The following is a 20,564-nucleotide window of genomic DNA, read 5'->3' on the forward strand; positions in this document are numbered from 1 at the left end:
ATGCATTGTGGTTATGGACAGGTGTCCTCCTTTCTGAGCAGTTCAGGAACCTACCCTGGCTTGCATAGAATTTAATGTGGCATGTGAGTGGATATTCAGACTTATTCATGGCTGTGTGCCTGGTGGTCCCCCCCACTTGGGGGTTGTCTAAATACATGATTTGTTAAAGGCAATACATCCTTTTGTGAAACTTATATTGCCCATTAATTGGTCATTGATCTCCAGCCCATTTAGGACGGTTATTCTTACAGATAATTGTATGCCTTTGTCATGTTGTATAACACTGGATCTTAGTTTATTGCTTGTGGATTATGGTTTCATCCCAGGCACTTGAATGATGTCTAATGATTTCTTACTGACATTCATCTAGCAAATATTCCTTGAGCATCTACTGTGAATGAGATGAAACGCCAAGCACGTGATACACAGAGATGGATAAATTATGTTTGCTGCCTGCCAGGCATTTTCTGACTGTTTGAGGGAATAAGAACTCCACCCAAATAAGTATTGTGGGAAAAGTGCTAATAAGCACCCTTCTTCTGTAGTGTTGGTCGGAATGTAAAATGGTTAACAGCAGTTAGGGAGAGTCCTTTGACAATATCTTTTAAAGTTAAAAATATCCTTTCCCTCGATCCTGCAATCCTCTTTTGAGGAATCTAGTGTATGAACATGTGGTGCTCAAAGACATAAATTCCAGAATGTTTACTGCAACATGACTTGTAACAAGAAGTAATAAAAACCAAAAGAGAAAAACCAAAAGCCTTTTATGTCCAGCAGTGGGGGGTCTGAGGCATAAGTGACAGTTCTTACAAGGGGCAGAACGAAGTCAGTCGCCTGGATGAGGCAGTTCTGTGTGTTGTCCAGGAAACATGCCCCTGGTAGACGGCTTAGTGAAAAAAACAACCAAAAAAGTAAATTTCACATGATTCTGTTTCGTGAAGAAAACAAATTCTTTATGTTGAAATCCTTACGGTTTAGTTACGGATGGGAGGTGGGATTAATTACTAACTTAGGTGATCGGTAAGTTGCAGAATTGTTACCCACCTTCACTTTTTCTTTTCTGATTCGACTAAGAGCAGCTCCGGTGGGTGGGAGGAGGGGAGAGGATGTGCTGTCCCCTTGGCCCCTCTGTGTGTGGTCTCCTGTGGCCCTCGTGGTGGGGGGGGCACCTGGAGCTCAGCCTCCCCCGCAGCCACAGGCCCTCCCTTCGCTCGATCGAGGAGGGGCGTGAAGCCAACAAAAAGCAGCACAATGTGTAGTGCGAGTCCACAGTGCTTGCTGCTGACCAGCCCTCCGCACCCCTGGGCAGACCTAGGGCCCGGGCAACATGGCGCTCTGTACCCTAAAAGGAGCCCCTTCCCGTGGGGAAGCTTCTCCAGACACACAGCTCTGCACTTCCCCTGTTCTGTGTCTAATTCTATGACGTCACGTGGGAAACCCAGGATAGCACCTGCTGTCACCTGCTTGGGGTCCACCACACAGGAGCATGGAAAGTTCAGTGACAAGGTGTGCTCAGAGGAGAAGGACTGGGTATGGGACACAGGACGCAGGGACAAATGGAGGAAAGAGAGGGAAAAAAAAAAAATGTGCTCATCTTCTTTCAGACCCGGAGGGCCCGAGTTGATTTGACTGAGGAAAGCTTCATCACGTGACCCTTTCACCCAGTTCTGAGGAGTGAATCTGGGAAGAGCTGAGTCAGAAGTTCCATGGGGCTAGAACACGATGGACAAGAGTGGGGTTCCTCGGCCTCTGCAGAGTGACAGGGTCAGAAGATAACTAGGGACCCTGATTTTAGTGACTTTGAGGTCATGAAAGAGACTGGTTTGTTTTTCCTCTGCCATTTTGACCTCTTTTTACTGATTTGGGTTCATAGCTGCATGATCTGTATTTGAATGCACTCAGGATATATGTTAGCATTTTTGTAATGTGGCTATATCAGCCCTCCATGTCTCAGGGTATGACAGCGCACTGTTTTCTTCGGGTACAAAGTTCTGCTGCAGACGATGGGCAGCCCCTGTGTTTGGTGGCATTTAGGGGTCCAGTGTGTCTACTTGTTTAGAAGAACTACTTGCACTGTTCATGGGGGCCAAGACTGCATCTGTATGGAGCCTTCAGCACTGTCGCAGAGCTTGGGCCTCCCTGGGCCCCTCCCTATGAGCTTGACCCTGGGAACTCAGTGCCTTTGCACCAAGGATAGCCCCCTAGATTCTGGGCTTAGCTTTTCTGAAGAAGACCTCATTGTTTTGCCTTCTCTGCATGCTCCCTGGGGAAAGGGGGAGCAGATCTGTCTGCCCTTCCTTGTTTTGCTGGTCTCCAGTGTCCTGCTGAGCCTTGGCTAGACACCACTGTCCTCATGCTGATTCTGTCCTCCCAGCATCCTGGCTTCTCCTCTGGAATAATGTTCTCCCTTCCAGGGGACAGGCCTCACTCCAGGGCCTTGCATTGGAAGCCCAGAGTTCAACCCCAGCTTCCATAGAGCACTTCTTTGGGCCTGCAGTGTTTTCTCATGAATAAAATGGAGAGAAAACCACCTTTTTTGTCCACCATCCAGGCTTTTTGCCTGAATCATTCATTCATTCATTCATTCATTCATTCAACAAATATCTTTCCAGCCTGGCACCCTATCTATCCTTGGTACTCAGCCCTCCTGGAGTTTACAGTCCAGAAATCTGGTCATAGAATTTCTGAATGTACTTGGTGATCACAGTCACAAGGGAAATTTTCAATCATGGGGTAACTCTCACTACATTGCTTTCTTGGCAGCACACTGATCAGGAATAGTGATACCAACTTCCAGCCCCATGGCCATTTACTCTTTGTGGAGTAAATCTTACTGCCTGCCCTGGTTTTGGTGGCAGTGGTGGGGGGTGGATCTGATAGTAGTTCTACAGGGACAGCCCCTGATGAAGTGGGAAGGACAAGTCATATACCACCAGAGCCCATTTGTGGGAGTAACCCTTCCTCTTACCGAGGTTTTCAGACCCACAAAGCTCACTAAGTAAGGAAAAGAAGGCTCTTGTCTGTTCAGATTGCTGTGTTTGTGGAAAGCCAGGAGAACATCAGAGCATATCCGAGTTGCCCTACATCACCACCCCTGAGATTCAAGGCAAGAAACTGGACTATGGAAGTCTGTCCATTCATTCATTCCTTCATCAGGCCATCATCTGTTGTATAGAGTGTTGGGGATATAAAGCTTACTAAGGTAGTTCTCGGGTAAAGAACTCTCAATTTAGCAGGACAGAGGCATGAACAGATACTATGACAAGTGTCATTGGCCCTGTGAGGGTGTGACAGGGCCGGGAGGAGGAGAAGCCTCATTGGAGGAGAAGGCAGGATGGTGAGAATCAGCAGGGAAGGCTTTTCTTCAAGTACATGTAGGAAATTACCAGGAGGACAAGGAGGTGCTCAAGGCATGGAGACAGCATGTTCAGAAGAATGAAGGCTTAGGTGAGCAGAACTCTCGATTCTGGGGCGAGTGGCGAGTAGGATGGTGCTTCCCATCTTCAGGAGGGCTGGTGTGCTGGGAATTCCCCAGGTGGCTAGTTCAAACAGCATGTCTACCCCTCCTGGACATTGGATGCGAAGATCCAGCAGCTTTTGGAGTACTGGACCTTCAGAAGAAGTCACTAAAACCCTACTTTTCTCCGCACGGCGTTCAATTTGCATCCGGGTCAATCAGCAGCATCTCTTCAGTAAAAGACTTCCAAATGTTCTCCCTCTGACTTCACTGTCCACATACCAGAGGCTCCTGGAGAGCTAATGACAGAGGAAATGGTTGGATTAAACTTTCCTTTACTTGTTTCATGTTTGAAAGCGCTTGTTCACTGAGTTCCCACCTTGTTCATCCTACCTGGGCGAACACCCCGGGTTGCAGTGGGAACCCATTGTTTTGTGACGGGGTGAAGACAGTTCTGCTGAACGCTGCCAAGGAGTGATGGGGCAGTTGAGTAACTGGTTATAATTCACTGGCATTAGCCATTATCCATTTATAAATGAGGGCCCTCGTGTAGCACGCTGGAGGAGGAGATAATGAACCCTCCCCTGGTTTGGTAACAGAATGGGTACAACTCACATTAAAGAACAAAAGGAAACAGTGTAAAGCCTGCAATGAAATACCATCTCTAATTGGGTTTTCCTTCCACAATAGCACAGATTAAATGCAGAGTATCAACTTAACCTTTCCATTTGCTGCCTTTGTCAGCCAAAAACAGATGGTTAACATAATTTATATTTTTGTCCTTATTGTAGTTCTTAGCCGTTTAATTGGAATCGGATTATCAAACTGTTTTGTAAACAACCTGGAATTGAGGTGTTTGTTTTATCACCAAATAAAATAAATAAAGCATAGGCCAGGAGGGGATACATGTTTGATTGAACCAGAAAACAACAACAACAACAACAACAACAACAACAAAAACAAAAACAAAAGACCACTGCATGGGAGACGTGGGGGGCAAGACAGATTTTTGAAACGGTTTTAGCTGTATTCCAGCATTCAGGCCAGCACACACAGTTCTTTGCACAGGAAAGGTTTGTAAAGTCATGTAAATATCATTTATCCTTTGAATGAAACATGCAAAATAAAATTCTGGGTAAATTCTTCAGAAAACTGAGGAAAATCATTTAAACCCCTAACTTAATTTGAAATTATGCCTAATGACCTGTAATTTCCTCCTTTTGAAATGGTCCCATTACATTAATCAGATTGATATAGTGGTGATAGATTATTCTCATTAAAAGGAATATTCTTTTGTTGTCCTTGCCGATCTACCATCTAGAATCTCGGACTCGGAGGAGTTCAGGAAGCTCTGGCTCCATCCCCTGTCCTGAAGGGCGCACTTCATCTGGCTTGGTCGATGTGGAGCCCTGCATCCCTCCCTTCCGTTGCTAAGTGGAAATAGTCTCATTCAGTACCTGCTTTGGGTGCAGCTGATTTGCTGGGGCGACTCAGGCCTGCGTGGGAGGGTAGACTTCTTTGTTTTCTAGCATTTTCTAGCGGGTGTGTTGGAAAGCCTGTTCTGACAGAGGACTTCTCCCTTTCCAACTGGCCAGATTCATAAACCAGAGTTGGTCTTTACAACCATCTATTTTTTACCAAGTCATAAACCTCGATGGCTCTGGCACTGCCTATATTTCCAGCATGCGTCTAGTGTGATGATTTGGTGGCACAAAAGCCGGGCTGTTTTTACACCCTGACAGCCAAACCTTCAATTTTTCATGAGGTGCTAGAGGAATAATTGCGCTTTCCGGCATTTTCCTCAGCACATTGCTTTCAGAGCTTTGCCTCTGTTAACCATCTTTTCCCGAACCTGACCGTGCTTCAAGGATGCAAGTTGCTCAGGAAATCAGTGAATTTGGGGGTGAAATACAAAGTCGTATTTTATAATTTTGTATTCCATTAATGTTGTATCCGTGTCTGGGCTCTGGAAGAAAAGCCTTTGTTTTCATCGGGCCCTTTCTAGATGTTTGCAGGTGACTCAGAACAAATCAGTCTCATTCTGGGGCTGCCTCTCGGCACCCCATGAGCGAAAGAAGGGCAGGGGACAGGTGACATCTGTTGCTTGCCTCTTCCCTTCCTCCACTAGAAGGGCAAAGATTTAGAGGGACAGTCTGTATTTGGAACCGTCCTGTGTTTAGAACAGCACCACCAATTCTTAAAAGGGCATGGGAGCACAAGGACCTGAATTTAATCCATTTTGCTCTGCCAGTCATCAGCTTTGTTGGGCAAGTTACTTCACCTGCTTTAAATCTGTTTCTGTAGCTTTAATACGGGAATAATGACACATATCTCATGGGATCACCATGAGGATTAGATGACACACAGTTCTTGACACGGAAGAGTTCTGAGACGCTATTAACAATATTATTTTAAAATGGGGCTGAAAATGACAAGTGTTTTCAGCTTTACTCTGTCTGGTATATAAATACCCACTCTAGAAAACAGCTAAGATCCCGGGCGGTTAATTGTGTTACTCAGGATGCTTCCCTTTTCTGAAGAACTGGCAGTTACTTTGTGTAGGGTCTCTCCTGATTAGTCTCTATTTAACAGTCTCTCTGATTAGCCTGGGTAGCCACGGGAGAGAGGCCCAGGGGCGTCAAAGCTGGTGCGCCGCTAGACCAGGGACCTGGTCTTATGCATGGGCAGATCTCCTCTCCTCTCTGCACCAGCCCGGAGCCTCGTATATAGTTGGTGCCCAATCAATGCTTGTGATAAAGATGTTCGGAGTCACTTTTGAAAAGTTAAATTTTAAAGTTGACTTTTTTATTGATGTTAATAGACTAGTGAACAAACCATAACTGTACAGCTAGATGCAATTTTACCAAGTGAACACAGCCACGTAAGTACTACCCAGTGGAGAAATGGGGCATTGCCAGGATCCAGAAGCCCCGTCCTCACCCTCCCTAGTCACCGCCCCCCATCAAAGGAGCCACCTTTCCAGCTCCTGTCAGCATGGATTAGGCTTGCCCATTTGAATGTTACATAAATGGAATGATATCATATGTGCTTTTTGAGATTGGCTTCTTTTGCTTGACATCACTACATTCCTGAGATTCATCCATGTTGTTGCATGTAGCAACTGCTCATTTTCATTGCCGTCTAGTATTCGGTCCTGTGACGACATCAGAGTTTATCTGTCCTACAGTCCATTAGACATTTGCTCACATCCCGTTTGCTATTGAATAATGCTGCAATGAAAATTCTTGTAGGTTTCTTTTGGGGAATACGTGCGCATATTTCTGTTGAGTAAAATTGCTAGGTCAGAAGAGAATGCTTATATTCAGCCTTAGGACCATCAGTTTATTTTTCCAAAGTGCTTGTACTAATTGACACTCTTCACCAGCACACTGTCAGACTACTAGAAACTCCATATTCTCAGCCATGCATTTTTTTGTTTTGTTCTGTTTTTTAAATTTTGTCCCTTCATTGTACTCATCTTGGTGGGTGGGTAGTGGTTTTCTTTTTGCATTTCCATGATGACTAATGATGTTAAGCACTTTTACATGTTTTTTGTTTTTTGTTTTTTTTGCCACTTGAATGTCCTCTTTTGTGAATTGCATGTTTGAGTACTTCACCCATTTTTCAACCCAGCTGTCTGTCTTTTTATGATTGATTCGTTGAGTGCTTATAAAATCGGGATGCAAGTCCTTTGTCAGAAATGTACTGCAAATATCTCTTCCCACACTGTAGATTGCCTTTCATTTTTGAAATGGTATCATTGGATGAACAGAAGTTTGTTTATTTAATGTAGTCCAACTTATCAGTTTCCCCTCATGGTAAGTGCTCTTTGTGCTTTAAGAAATCTTTGTCTATCTCGGGTCTTTACTATATTTTCCTATTTTCTAGAAGCTTTACTGTTTACTTTCACAGTTTGTGGCATCACTACTTGTGAAAGAGCTCTCAAATAAAGGGAAAGCTATCCAAAGTGATATTCTAAAGTGATGGATGCTTAATGTCCAAAGCCACAGATAATACCCAACCTGGCAGAAACTCTGGCATTGTTCAGGTGGGATATCTTTGATAAAGCCCTGTTGCTCTGCAAAGGGCTTGACCCTGACCAGGTAGCCAGGGGAGACTAATTACTTTTCACAGGTGCCCTAGTCCTCATCTGTACAAGCCTACTCCCACTCCAGGAATTCCAGAAAGATGTAGTAAGGGAGGGGGCATAGTGACACACTTGCCCTGGGGGCTCTGGGAAGGCTTCATGCTTTGTTTAGCATTCCCCTTGCTTTCCCTGTCTCTGCATCTTTTGAAAACCTTTGTGTCCAGCTTCTAAACCTGCTCTCCTGACTCAGGAGCTCCATTACTGCCTTTGTAGTGTTAAATCACTTTACTGTCCTGAGTCTGTTTCTTGATCTGTAAAATTGGGACAATAAAGAGGATCACGTAGAGTATTTAATTTGTTGGATGTCTGGATGGATGGATGGATGGATGGATAGTTGGTTGATTGATGGTGCTGACCATTAAATAAGACTAGGTTTATAGAGTGCTCAGTCCAGTGTTGATGTGCAATTCAGGGCTTAATAAAAGGACTTGTCTTCCATTCCCTTCCTAACAAACAATAATTACTTGCTGAATAATAAAAAGTCATCAGCTTAGCAAATCTAGTGCAGCAGATATTAAAATAAGTCTAAATTATGTTAAAAAGTCCACAGCACAACTTTGCTTCATGGTCACGGTAGCAAGCATGTGTGATTTTGTAACATCCCCCAAATAAATAAATACCTAAAGGACATTGTCTTAAAATGTTTAAGTTGGAATATACCTGCCTGCTGCTGAGTGGGTGAATATGCTGCTAGAGAGGTGCCTTCTGGTGAACGTTTTTAAATGGTGATTGCGAAGATGATGTTGTGTGATGGCACAGTGTAGGGTGCTGAATTATCGCGCTAGCCTTCCAACCAGTATTCCTGTTTCCTCTCTGCTCACCTTACTCCACCATGCCCTCCATGCTCCACCCAGCAGACGTGAATAGGATCATGTCACTTCCTTGCTCAGAGCCTTCAATGATTTCCCACTGCACTTCAAATAATATCCAAGCTTATTTCCATGCTCATGAATCTGTGCATCCCTGCCCTTGCCAGCTTGTCTGGCCTCATTTCCTACCACTGCCCCTCTCATATCCTGCTCCAGACACAAAAGCCTTATTCCTGGTGTCTCCAAATCACAGAGGTTTTCCTGGTCCCAGGTCTTCTCTCACCTACGGGGAGGATTCTTCCCTGACTTCTCTCCCTAAATCAGGTGGCAGATTCCTCATCATACTGTGAAATTATTCCCTCCATAATGCATATCTTTTTTATTTATTTTCCTGCTTTGCTTTTCTCTCCCACTGGAATCTAAACTGTGGTTCACTTCTAGAACATGGTCGATGCTTGATAACCAGTTAAATAAATGAATGACCATTTGTTATTGGCCCGTGCCCATCCAAGATTTTAAGACGGCCAGGCTCCCAGGTCTTCCTCATGGATATACCCTCCTGCATCCTATCTTCACCCACCATCAAGCCCTGCTCTCCTCCCTCTTCAGTGTCATTCACAAATCCCAGGTGGGCCCTCTTCTTTCCATCTTGCCAGAGGAGCTTGCAGCCTCTCACCTCCCTAGCAGATCCATCACTACCATTCAAAAGTCTCTCCTTAAATATCGTTTTATCCAGTAACAAAAGTTACTACTCTAATCCCATATTAATGATCATCAGCTGTCTCTCCCACAAGAAGGAATTAGTGGTTGTGACATACTGAATGCTCCCTCCTTGTTTGGCCTTGTGACAGGTGCATGTATGTTCCTAGCATCCCTGCCAGGGGAGGGGCTTCCTCATGTCATCCGTTCAGTAACACAAACTACAAAGGCTCCTCTTTAGAATGATTCGTAGTCAATGGTCTCTTGGTTGGGGATAACAGAAACCAACTCAACTTGCTTAACTCACAGAGGGGAATAAGACACAGCTATATCTCATGGAGACCAAGCAGCAGAAAAGGCTGGCCAGCCCTGATCTGGGAAGATTCCTGAAGGAAATGCAGTGTAGCCAGGGTTTTTCCTAAGAGGAGCGATGGGACAGCAAAGGAGGTTATAAGAAGCTCACTCACCAGATGGAAAGAGGAGGAGCCATGCAAACCCCGAGTATACTACTGAGAAGATATGGAGTCTTGTGGGCTGGGCTGGGCAGCCAGAGGAGGAACTAGGTCTTCAGGGATGCCTGGATCCAGAGGGCAGGGATCTGCCTGCATTCCAATCCCAGCCATGCCACTTAGTCTTTCTGGGCCTCCATTTCCTCATCTTTAAAATGGGGAGAACAGAGTAAAATAATGCATGTAGAGTGCTTTGTTAATACCATGCTAGACACATCGTGAATAAATATTGACTAACATAACCATTAATCTCCAGAAGGTCATTCTTGGTGTGCTTGAAAGATGTTATGAGGGAGTCTCTCTCAGCCCCTGGGGCCCTGGGTTCAAGCTTTTAAAATGGTAGTGGTTTTGTTTTTAATGATAAGGAAGAATGCTTTGATAAATAGTAAACCACAACCATATCCTACCCAACCTGAGGGATTAAATGACTGATTCTTGTCTTTACATAACCAGGAATGGGCATGACATCAAAAGTTCTAAATCAGTTCCTTCACTGATGTCCTCAAATAACATGTTGGAACATGTAACGTTAGGATGGACCGAGTCAGCAGACACGTCTACCTGGACCGACTTGAAGTGCCTGGAAATTGTACGCAGTCATAATGTACCAAAGAAAGAATACATTTTCTACTGCTCAAATTATAGATGTCTTCCCCCAGTAAGGCAACGTGTTTTCTTCTTCCAGCGTGTAGTGAGCAATTTGTGTGCTACAGTTTAATACCCCTTCAGCTATGTATTCCCTTTGATCCCGAGCTTATTAAAAAATGCAAATCTAAATTGTATCTTATTAATGTGATCCTTTGTGTTAAAGCTGTGGGGGGTTAAAAATCCCAGTTTCTCTAACATATTTGGATTTTTAATGTGTAAAGTACGATGAGAGCCTGATTTTCCGCAGGCCATATTTTCTAATCAACTGCTATGAAAGATTTTTTTTTATTGTGCTGCTATTTCTTGCTTTCTTGGAATTCAAGGAGATAAAGAGTAATGACTTCACTGTTATACCCCAAGTATTCTCAAGCATGTCGAGATCCTTACTAATTTGCTATAACTTCTCCAACATGACAGTGGCTCTGTCTTCCAGGAAGATCCTGGAAGCATATTTTAAAGACGTACATTGAGTTGGAGGTAGTCGATCCGTATAATGTGCTGGTGACCCCCGAGGCTTGTGGGGTGGCTTACATGGTGCCAGTCCCTTGTCTCGGTGTGTGCAGCAGTCCTTGGACCCAGTCTGCTCTGGTTATTAGAACAATTGCTTTCCTTTAAAAAACAACGCGTTTGAAATTTAATTTGAATCAAGTTAAAAATTGATCCCGTTAGAATACAGATGCATTTTTCTCCCTGTCTCAGTTCTGCATCTCCTTGTTCTCTCGTTCTTCCCCTCATTTTTCCCTGCCCTGGAAAAAGCTGCATCTCGTGTTTAATGACTTCTTTGCCTTAAGATCAAAGCCAATTATTTTACATAAGCCATCGTATGGACAGGATTATTTTACTTTCATTAGGCTGTCTGTATGTACCCCCGGTGAAGCTCTTTCTGGAACAGTGGTTGTGATGACAGAGTCATGGCAGTGTGGAAGAAGTAAGCGAACTGGGTCACGGTAAAACGAAAACCACCAGTGCTAATAGCACTTGGTAGGTGCTGGGCATATATTATCTCATTTAATCCTCCCAACAACCTTTTAGAGGCTCATATTGTTGCTACCACATTCCCATTTAGCAGATGAAGAAATGGAGGCACAGAGGTTAAGTCACTCGCCCAAGGCACACGCTTGTAGGTCTGGTTTGAGGGTCTGTGCCCGTATGCGCTGCCCACCACTCACCTTTCTCTGCCGCAGGAGGACGTGAGCATTTCTGCTGCCTCTGCCCTTAGCTGGCTGGGTGGCTTCAGGCACGTCTCTGCTTTCCTCCACCTTTAAATTAGAATATTGGACTAGATTCTCTCTGAAATCACATTTGGCCCTCAAGTTATATAATTCTTGGTAATTGTTTTAAAGTGTTCCAAGGTTAAGCCAGGAGACAAAAGGCGTAATTCTCAGAACAGCATCCTCCCCCACTCCCTGCAAATAACTTTGGTTGTTATCACTGTTGATAAAAGCACAGTGGAAAGAATCCCAACTGTCATAGCTTATAATATCCGTCATTTTAGGTAGAAATTGTTACAACTCCTCTTCCAAAAAAGGCTCCATGCTGCTTTTTGACACCTCCACTGTGGTCCCCAGGAAACGGATGTGTGGGGGAGGAGCAATTGTAGGTGGGAAGAGTGGAGGGTGTATTTTTAACTTAAGATCTTTTGCAGAGTCGCTTCCTCCTCTGTTTGTCTCCAGTCCTAGGAAATGAGATTTTTTCACTCGTTCTCATTCACCGAGATGGCATCGTGGATCATAAAGGAAATTTTCTCTTGGTTACTGTTGAAGTGTTTTACAAAAAGAGGTTTGATGGGCTCTGTGAGCCCCTGGCAGGTGGCAGCTTTTTCTGTCATTCTTTGACATGCGCTGGCTGATATGAAGTGACATGTGGTGACAGAGTCCCGCTTGGCTCTAGCGATTTCTTTTGCCTTGATAAAACAGGTACCCCTTTCTGTGGGGAGTCAGGAGCGGGGTGCATAAACCAGTCCCTTCTGGAAAAAAAAGATGTGTCACCATATGCGTTTTCAGGTGGGATGGTGTGGCGTGAACCGCCCGCGCCAGCCAGTGGTGCACCTGAGCTTGACCCTTGATGACTGACAGCTGTCCAGGGTCTAGCAGGCTACCCCACCCCTCAAGCCAGACCGATGTCCCACTGTCACAGTCACTTCTGCAGAACTCCCCGCCGCTGTTCCCTGGGAGGCTTCGGGATGCGAGCACACTCAGCGTGTTCTCTGCCTCTGTCTCTCCATGGAACATTTCAAATACACAAACAAAGGTAAACAGTGATATAAGTGGAGTTTGGGTTTAGCGGGATAGTCTTATGTGGGTCCCAGTTACTTCTGTGTATGGGTAAGTTATCGCTAGACGTCCCAGTGCAGGACTGGTGGCATAGCTTCTGGGATACTCCAGCTGCCCCGTGTTCCCACCCACGAGCATCGTGGCATGCCACGAACGCACAGGACCTGAAGTCATAGAGCAGTATGAATGTGTCCTGTGGTGCCTACACCTGATGTTTGTGGGCGTAGGGGAGAAACAAAGTATGAGATGTACGGAGCCAGAAGCCAGTCCGGGGAAAACATGTCAAACCATTCAACATGTCAAATAAATACACGGTTTTATTCTTACAAGTGCCTGCTCAAGTGCTCTCCTACCCGGAGTATACTTGACAATGTAGCATATACAATAATATACTCATCAATTTTTGTTCAAAACTCTGTATTCTTCTCCTTAAAGAGAGCCTCCTAAGTTATGTACGTTGTGACACCACAAAACCTGGGATCTGCACAGATAGTGGATTTGTTCCCATCATGGCTTGGTGTTTGTCATTCTCTTGCATTTTTTTTTTTTCACCTTCACTACATGTATAAATATATACATAGATGTGGGTATTGTGTATGTGTACACATTGTTTTTTAGGTATTTATTCTTTATGTAAATGTTACTACTCCGTACAAAGACTCTTACAACTTACCTTGTTTTCAGATATTCTTTTGGGATTTATCCATCTGGATGCATATAGCTCTTGTTTATTCATTTTCATTGCCTTTTATAGTATGTGACTATCTCAGAATTTATTTGTCCTGTCTTCTGTCAGTGGATACTTGGGTGATAATAATGGCTAATTGAAAGTAAACAATGAATAATGAAAAATCTTGTATTTATTCACATGTCCAGTAGGTTCTCTTTAGCTGGGGTCCTCAATTGCTTTTGCTCAGATATTCCCCAAAAGAATCTTAGAAAACTGTGAACCTCCTCATTGTTAAATAGAAATATAAAATATTTCCGCTTAGCTTCATGTAGTTGGAAAGGATTTAATTCATGTAATATTGTAACATAGTTATTTAATGATAAAATTAAGAGCACTCTTTTCAAGGAGTTCGATGAAATGAAAATAGTGTAATGATTTGATTCTCACTAGCACCATTTAAATAATATACTCTTAAGATTTTTCTTAATAGAAAGTTTATATCACTCTCTTTGCCCCTTGACCTTGAAATTCTATTCTTTTCCATCCTCGGAATTTATCTTAATGCAATATATTTTTATGCTTGACAGTCTTTTATTGATCACCTCATCATATTCTTCTTTCATATTGATTCATACGAGTTCTATGTGATTTCTGGATATCATTCTTTGTCATTTTGTGAACTTAAATATCTTATCCTAGTCTATGGCTTATCTTTGTACTTTGTTTTTGGAATGTTTTGGTTGTACTAAATTTTTTATTTTAATGTAGTCAATTTATTAGTTTATGTTTGGGGTATGTGTGTCTTATTTAAAAGTTCCTTAACTATCTCAAAGTCATAAAGATCATCTCCTATGCTTCCTTCTGAAAGTTTTAAAATTTTGTTTTTTCCCATTTAATTCTTTCATCCACTTTAGAATTTTTTTTTGTCTTAGAAATTTAATTTTACCTTTTTCCAAGGGGATACCCAGTTGTCATAAGACTATTTTTAAGTAGTTCATCATTTGCCAGCTGATAGTTTCTGCCAGATTCTAACTGTATTTTATTCCTTAGGTATATTTGCTCCTTGAGTTTTTAAGAAGGGGCTATTTTTTGCTTGGCTGACATTTTTCCTTACAGGTAAACAGCACATTTATACCATACCCTTTGTTTAGTTAGTATTCACTCACTTGAACTGAATGCAAATAGGTAGATTGGTCTTGGAATAATAGGGGCAGAATTTATATGGCTTAGCCTATAGTGAACACTATAAATGTCAGCATGAACACTATGAATGAATGAGTGAACAAATCAGTGAATTATGTGATAGAATTCTGATAAAATTATTAAAGAGTACCATACTGGTTATGGCTTAGATTATTATTGGCTTGTTATACTTCTGGATGTGGAAAATTGATCTCATTAATAGATTTCGTCTTCTAGGAAGCCATTTCTTTTTTTTTTATTGTTATGTTAATCCCCATACATTACATCATTAGTTTTAGATATAGTGTTCCATGATTCATTGTTTGTGCATAACACCCAGTGCTCCATGCAGAACGTGCCCTCCGCAATACCCATCACCAGGCTAACCCATCCTCCCACCCCCCTCCCCTCTAGAACCCTCAGTTTGTTTTTCAGAGTCCATCGTCTCTCATGGTTCTTCTCCCCCTCCGATTTCCCCCCCTTCATTCTTCCCCTCCTGCTACATTCTTCTTTTTTTCTTTCTTAACATCTATTGCATTATTTGTTAGGAAGCCATTTCTTCTAGCAGTGCAGTATTTCTCAAAATGTGGTCTAGCAGAATCACATGGGAAGTGTGTTAAACTGCAGGTTCCTGGGTCCCACCACAGATCCACTGAATCACACCCTAATAGGAGTGGGATTCAAGCCCTCCGGGAGATTCATCTGCTCAAAAAACAGTAAGAGTCACTGGTTTTTATTTGTTTGTTTTGTTTGTTTTTACAAGAGAACAAATTACACCTTTATTTATTTACTTTTCATTAAATTTAAATCCTTGAGGGGTCAGCATCACACAGATTCTGTGGCCGATGGCTTTAGCAGGAAGGTTGCTTCAGAATTTGGCACGAACCATGCCACTGTTTCCATGAGCACGAGTTACTTTTCCCCAGATTACTCTGGTTTTGTTTGGTTTACCACCAGGAGTCACTGTGTTGTTCTTTGCTTTGTACACATAAGCACATCTCTTGCCTAGATAGAATTTCGTTTCATCTCGAGCATAAACACCTTCGATTTTAAGAAGGGCTGTTTGCTCCCTCTGGTTCCGGAGACCCCGCTTATAGCCAGCAAAAATGGCCTTGGACCACAGCCTTCCAGACATAATTTGGAATTATAGGAGTCCTGTTCCCAGCAGGCCTCCACAAGCTCCAAGATGGCCAAGAGTCACTGGTTTAATCAAATGTCCTTCAGAGCCCCAATTCAGATGTTCTCCCAAACAGAGCAGTGACATTGTGGCCGGCACACCTCTTTGAACAAAGCCAGTGGACTTGTAGGTCAAAACACATCAGAGTGAGACACATGGGCCTAGGACTGGGTTCCTGGAGTCTCATACTCCTGTCTTCTCAGGGCCCTGATGCCTTGTCCCATGACTGCCTTGGGTGGGCTCCTAGGTTCTGTGTCTGTGAACTTCCCTGGTTGTGGTTTTTCCAGCCATGTACCTTGTAGGGGAGAGAGGGGGGAGTTCAACCAGGACAGGGACCCTGTCAGCTGCTATCTCTTTCTCTCTGTCTAAATCCACATGACATGCAGGTAGCAATGGCAACCTATGGGTATTTTGTCATCAGCTCAGAGCAAAGGGAGCCTTTCAGAAATTTGGCTTGGGGACTCACGCACGGAAACTGCCTTGGCTGCCATTTTGTACGTTGTCTTGGCCACACAGAATAACGGCCGGGAGGTCAGTGGACCCTTCATGCTCTGCTAAAGACAACTGAAGAATTTTATTCAAACCAACCTCTCGAGTAGAATCATTAGGACTCTTAGGTTTTAGAAAAATAAATAAGTACAAGAGAAGGGACTAGTCCCATTTGTTTGAGACGCGCGGGGCTCAGGGTCCTAAAACCCAGCCTCAGGAACCGACTCATCACCAGTAGCCAAAATGCTCCAGCACTTCTTCTTTGTGGTAATTCAATTTGAATGGACTTACACTCCAAGTATATGAGCCGTACAACTGGTTTTAAGCAGGGATAAAGCCGGGATCATCCCCACCTCCATCCTGAGTGGTACAATCATTTTTTATTTCATTCTGCTGGGCAGTCACAGCAATTAAATCTCCCAAAGTATGAAATGTTTTCAAGTAAGGCATTAAAAATATCGGGCTGTAAGGGGGGAAGTGGTCCCGTGCTTTACTGTAGCTGGTCTTCAGCTGCACCGGGGCATGAAGTGGTGAAAAGCCTTCATTTCATGCAGTGGGAAAATAAGGCCAACTTCAGCTTTAATCTTTATTATGAGGAGTCTCATCCCTATTGGAATGTAATGAGTGGATGCACCCCATTTAGTTTAAAGTAACAGATCTATATAGAGTTGTTAATTTGTAGATAAATATGGGTTTTCTACTATTGATGTTTCTTGATCAGCACAAAGTGGTTATATTAATACTGAAACATTATTAATCAATACTTTGCTCTTTAAAAATACATCAGTAAGACTACCCAATTACCTTTAAGTATATATCAAAGGGCACAAAGCAATCTGATGTGTACTCAAAGTCCATTAGAAGCCACCAGGCATATTAATTAAAATTTCTAGTTACAATGAGCCTCACAATGCTTTTGGTAATTTCTGCTTTTGGTAACCAACAGTTCCTGGCTAACTGAATACCTGAGACGTGCAAATCCATTTCGGGGCATGAAAAGGTCTTGGGGATTTTTGCCATAATGAAACCCAGGGACGACTTCCTTTTACTTGAATCCAACACATTAAGGGCTTTTACTTAGGACCATGAACTGAAAGATGCGGAGGGCTTCTCTCCGGTGTGTGTTGAAAGGAAGGGCGGAATGCTCATACTTGGAAATGAAGCATTCCCGAAGTGGTAGTGGTTTTCAGGTAGTGCAGGTAAAACCTCACTGGAGATTAAAAACAAAAGAGAACACGAAGATGTGTGACACAGCCCTTTCACGGTCTTGCTGTGCGGCTGGGCATCATTGAACTTGAGCAGTCTGGGTGTGGCAAATGCTGACAATGAATAATCCCTTTGGCAGCCATTTGTACTGATGGAAGATTCTGAATTTGTGCTGAGACTAAATAATCTTTTGTTTTGTCATCTAGCAACAGCAATAAACTTTCCTTTCAAACTTCCGGTTCTCCCTATCGACAGTCCAGCTGCATCTCTTGTCCAAGAAGATCCACTTAACCAAACTGTTCACCAGACTGGCATCCATAACTCACAGACCTTGTAGGAGCTTTAAAAAAAAAAAAAAAAAAAAGGAAGAAGAAGAGAAAGCATCAGCTCTTAGGATCCAGGAATGTGATTTATAGTAATATGCTCACTAAACAAAACTCAACAACTAAGACTTGGATGCTCTGAGGAACTTTCTGTAATGGTAGTAGACTCTACAGCCTCATACATTTCTAATTACTTTGTCAGAGAGGGGCAGCTTCAGCCCTTGCAAAGGAGGCAGCCAAGAGGGAACATACCTGAGATCCGCATTTCAACATCCCATACCTGCGCTGCTCGTTTGGGATGTACTCTCTCGCTGCACCCCCTTGGCATCTGTCCCTGAGCCATTATCCAGCACAAACCATCCACTGAGACTAGTGTGAGGTGTAACTGATTGTCATTCAATGCAAGTGAAATCTGGAGGTGAACATTAGTCACTGTTTTAGACACGTTAGCTTCAAGTGGAAGCAGTCAATTACAGACCAGAGGTTTTATGGCTACATTATTACCATCATACTATTAGGTTTTCAACAGTAGCATTCTATTTGATCGATCTGTGCCAGGACATTGATGGATAGCTTTGTTCTTCAAATGTCAAATATGTGGGACTTCTGTACTTTATGTATTTACTGACACACTAATCTCCTGTGGATACCTTTTCCCCCTTTGCAGTGTTTGGTCTTAGCAAATGATTGTGATCCCTTTCCCTAGAAGATTGTGTGAGGTTTGTGATCACATTTATCATTTCCTTTCTATTCTCTCTCAAGTGCAGAGCACTCCAGAGTTATTGGTACTTTAAAGAAGTCTTCGCCACACTAAGAGGACCTCTCATTGCTATCAAGAAACAGATTTAGACAATTGTTTTCACTTTTCTTTTTTTTTTTTTTTAAAGATTTTATTTATTTATTTGAGAGAGAGAATGAGAGAGAGAGAGCACAAGAGGGGGGAGCGGGAGAGGGAGAAGCAGACTTCCCGCTGAGCGGGGAGCCCGATGTGGGACTCGATCCCGGGACTCCAGGATCATGACCTGAGCCGAAGGCAGTCGCTTAACCAACTGAGCCACCCAGGCGCCCTTCACTTTTCTTTTTAACATGCAGACACCATACTAGAAATGAGTTCCCAGTTTTCAGGGTATAGGCTAGGCTTCTAAAGTTTTGGTTCTCTGTTATTATACTATTTGACCTATCTTTCTGAAAGACACATTTAATTTTTGCTTCCTTTTACAAATGTATTCCTAAGCCAAACCTGGTTTCTGAACTGCATAAACCACCACTACTACCCCCAAACATCACTAAATATGGTCCCACTTAAAATAGTGAACAGAACTTCTTACGTGAAATCCTTGAAGGGTCTCATAGAAGACTCTAGGGGATGGATCTCCTTTCACTTAAAACTAATAGTTCTTAAATCTAATATTGAAGACCATCTGTCACATGTAATAAATAAAATAGAAACTGAGAAAATCTTGTTCTCTACCAAATGGCCAACTGGACTTCCATTTTGTTTTGTTTTGTTTTTCCCAAGAACTTCGTGGAGGGCACTTGCTAATCCTGGGAATGCCAGCTTTCTTCCTGAGTCAGATCAATCTCCATTTCAACCTTCATGCTTCTACTTTGGGAACCCTAGTTCTACCATATTTTCCACTTTAGGAACTTTCTCAGCTCTCTTGGCTCAGTTCATTAGCTAATGCCACAGGGAGGATTCTGTCCGATCATTCCTGATAATGGGGGCAGCTCTAGAAACATCAGGGGAAATTCTCAGGAGCCATTATTCTTTTTTTAAGGCCAAAGGTGCAAAGGCTAATACCTGTGTTTGGCACTATTGTAGTGAGAAGGCTAAATCACAGAGATACAAGGTCTGGCTTTGTGTGGTTTTTCCTGTACCATAAAATAGGATTTTTCTGGGGTGCCTGAGTAGCTCAGTCGGTTAAGCACCTGATTCTTGATTCTGGCTCAGGTCTTGCCCTCAGGGTCATGAGTCTGGGTCCCGTGTTGGGCTCCATACTGGGTGTGGAGCCTTCTTTAACCAACAACAACAACAAAAATAAAAACAAAGCAGGGTTTTTTATAATATAGAACCTCTTCTATCAGTGCAGGGGTATCGGGGACCCAAGCCATCCTCCTATAGGGCAGAAATTCACTGCTGCTCTTCATCCCTCCATCCCTTCCCCACTTAAGGGCAGCCTGGCTGGCCATCATGAGGCTGGCCTTCCTCATGTCTCTTGTTCCTGAATGCCCTAGCAAAAGAGTGACCCTGTACCTCTGGCACATCCAGGGGTGCTGAGAGCGGCATCAGCAGCTGGCCCTGCACGCCCGCAGTTGTGCTGAATGTCATTCTGATCTCTCTAGGCATAAAGCCGATAAGATCATCTTGACCCCAGCACTCATAGCCAGCTTCAGCCTCGACACTGTTCAAGTGGCATTTCTCACAAAAACTAGCTGGTGTACAAGTCCAGATCTTTATCAGAGAAGGCACACTTTGAAGCTTGCAGGAGTTTTGGGATTGAAACACATGCATTTTGCCCAACCTATACCTGTCTTGACTAAGCAAATAGCTAAGTGGAAATATTGGGCTCTAGGAGCTGGGGTGGTTCTCAGCGAACAACCAGGCTTCTTAATTTATGTGTGTACATTGGGGATACAACCCCATAGCTGATATGCTTGTGTGAGAAACTGAGGAAAGATGTTCTAGAAGCAGCCTGAGTGTGCTGGGTTTCACACCTCCCTCCACAGACTCACAGCATCCGGTGGACAGGAGCCAGGTGGGAGAATGCCTCCCAGGGAGAGGTGGCTTGGTGCCCACGGAACACCAGACAGATATAGCTGTATTTACTTTGCAATTCCTGCAGGAGACGGAGTGGCAGATTAAGTTGCAGAGACACAGTGGAGGTCCTGAGTATGTAAAATGCCAAGGTTTAAATTTAATCCTTGAGCTAACTGGTGTAGTTCTTCAATTGGGGATCTAACAGGAGTTACACTGA

The 20,564-nt window shown here is 43.4% G+C and overlaps 1 protein-coding gene and 1 pseudogene across 1 annotated transcript in view; one reads left to right on the plus strand and one right to left on the minus strand.

Annotated features, from left to right (window-relative positions):
• The window catches only part of GFRA1 (GDNF family receptor alpha 1), a 222,591-nt gene that overhangs the window by 120,669 nt on the left and 81,358 nt on the right, over nt 1-20,564 (plus strand). The gene's annotated exons all lie outside the window — the stretch shown is intronic.
• On the minus strand, nt 15,182-15,562 carry LOC118538391 (large ribosomal subunit protein eL33 pseudogene; annotated as a pseudogene).

Source organism: Halichoerus grypus, chromosome 7 (assembly GCF_964656455.1).
Source record: "Halichoerus grypus chromosome 7, mHalGry1.hap1.1, whole genome shotgun sequence".
Classification (NCBI taxonomy): Eukaryota; Metazoa; Chordata; class Mammalia; order Carnivora; family Phocidae; genus Halichoerus; species Halichoerus grypus.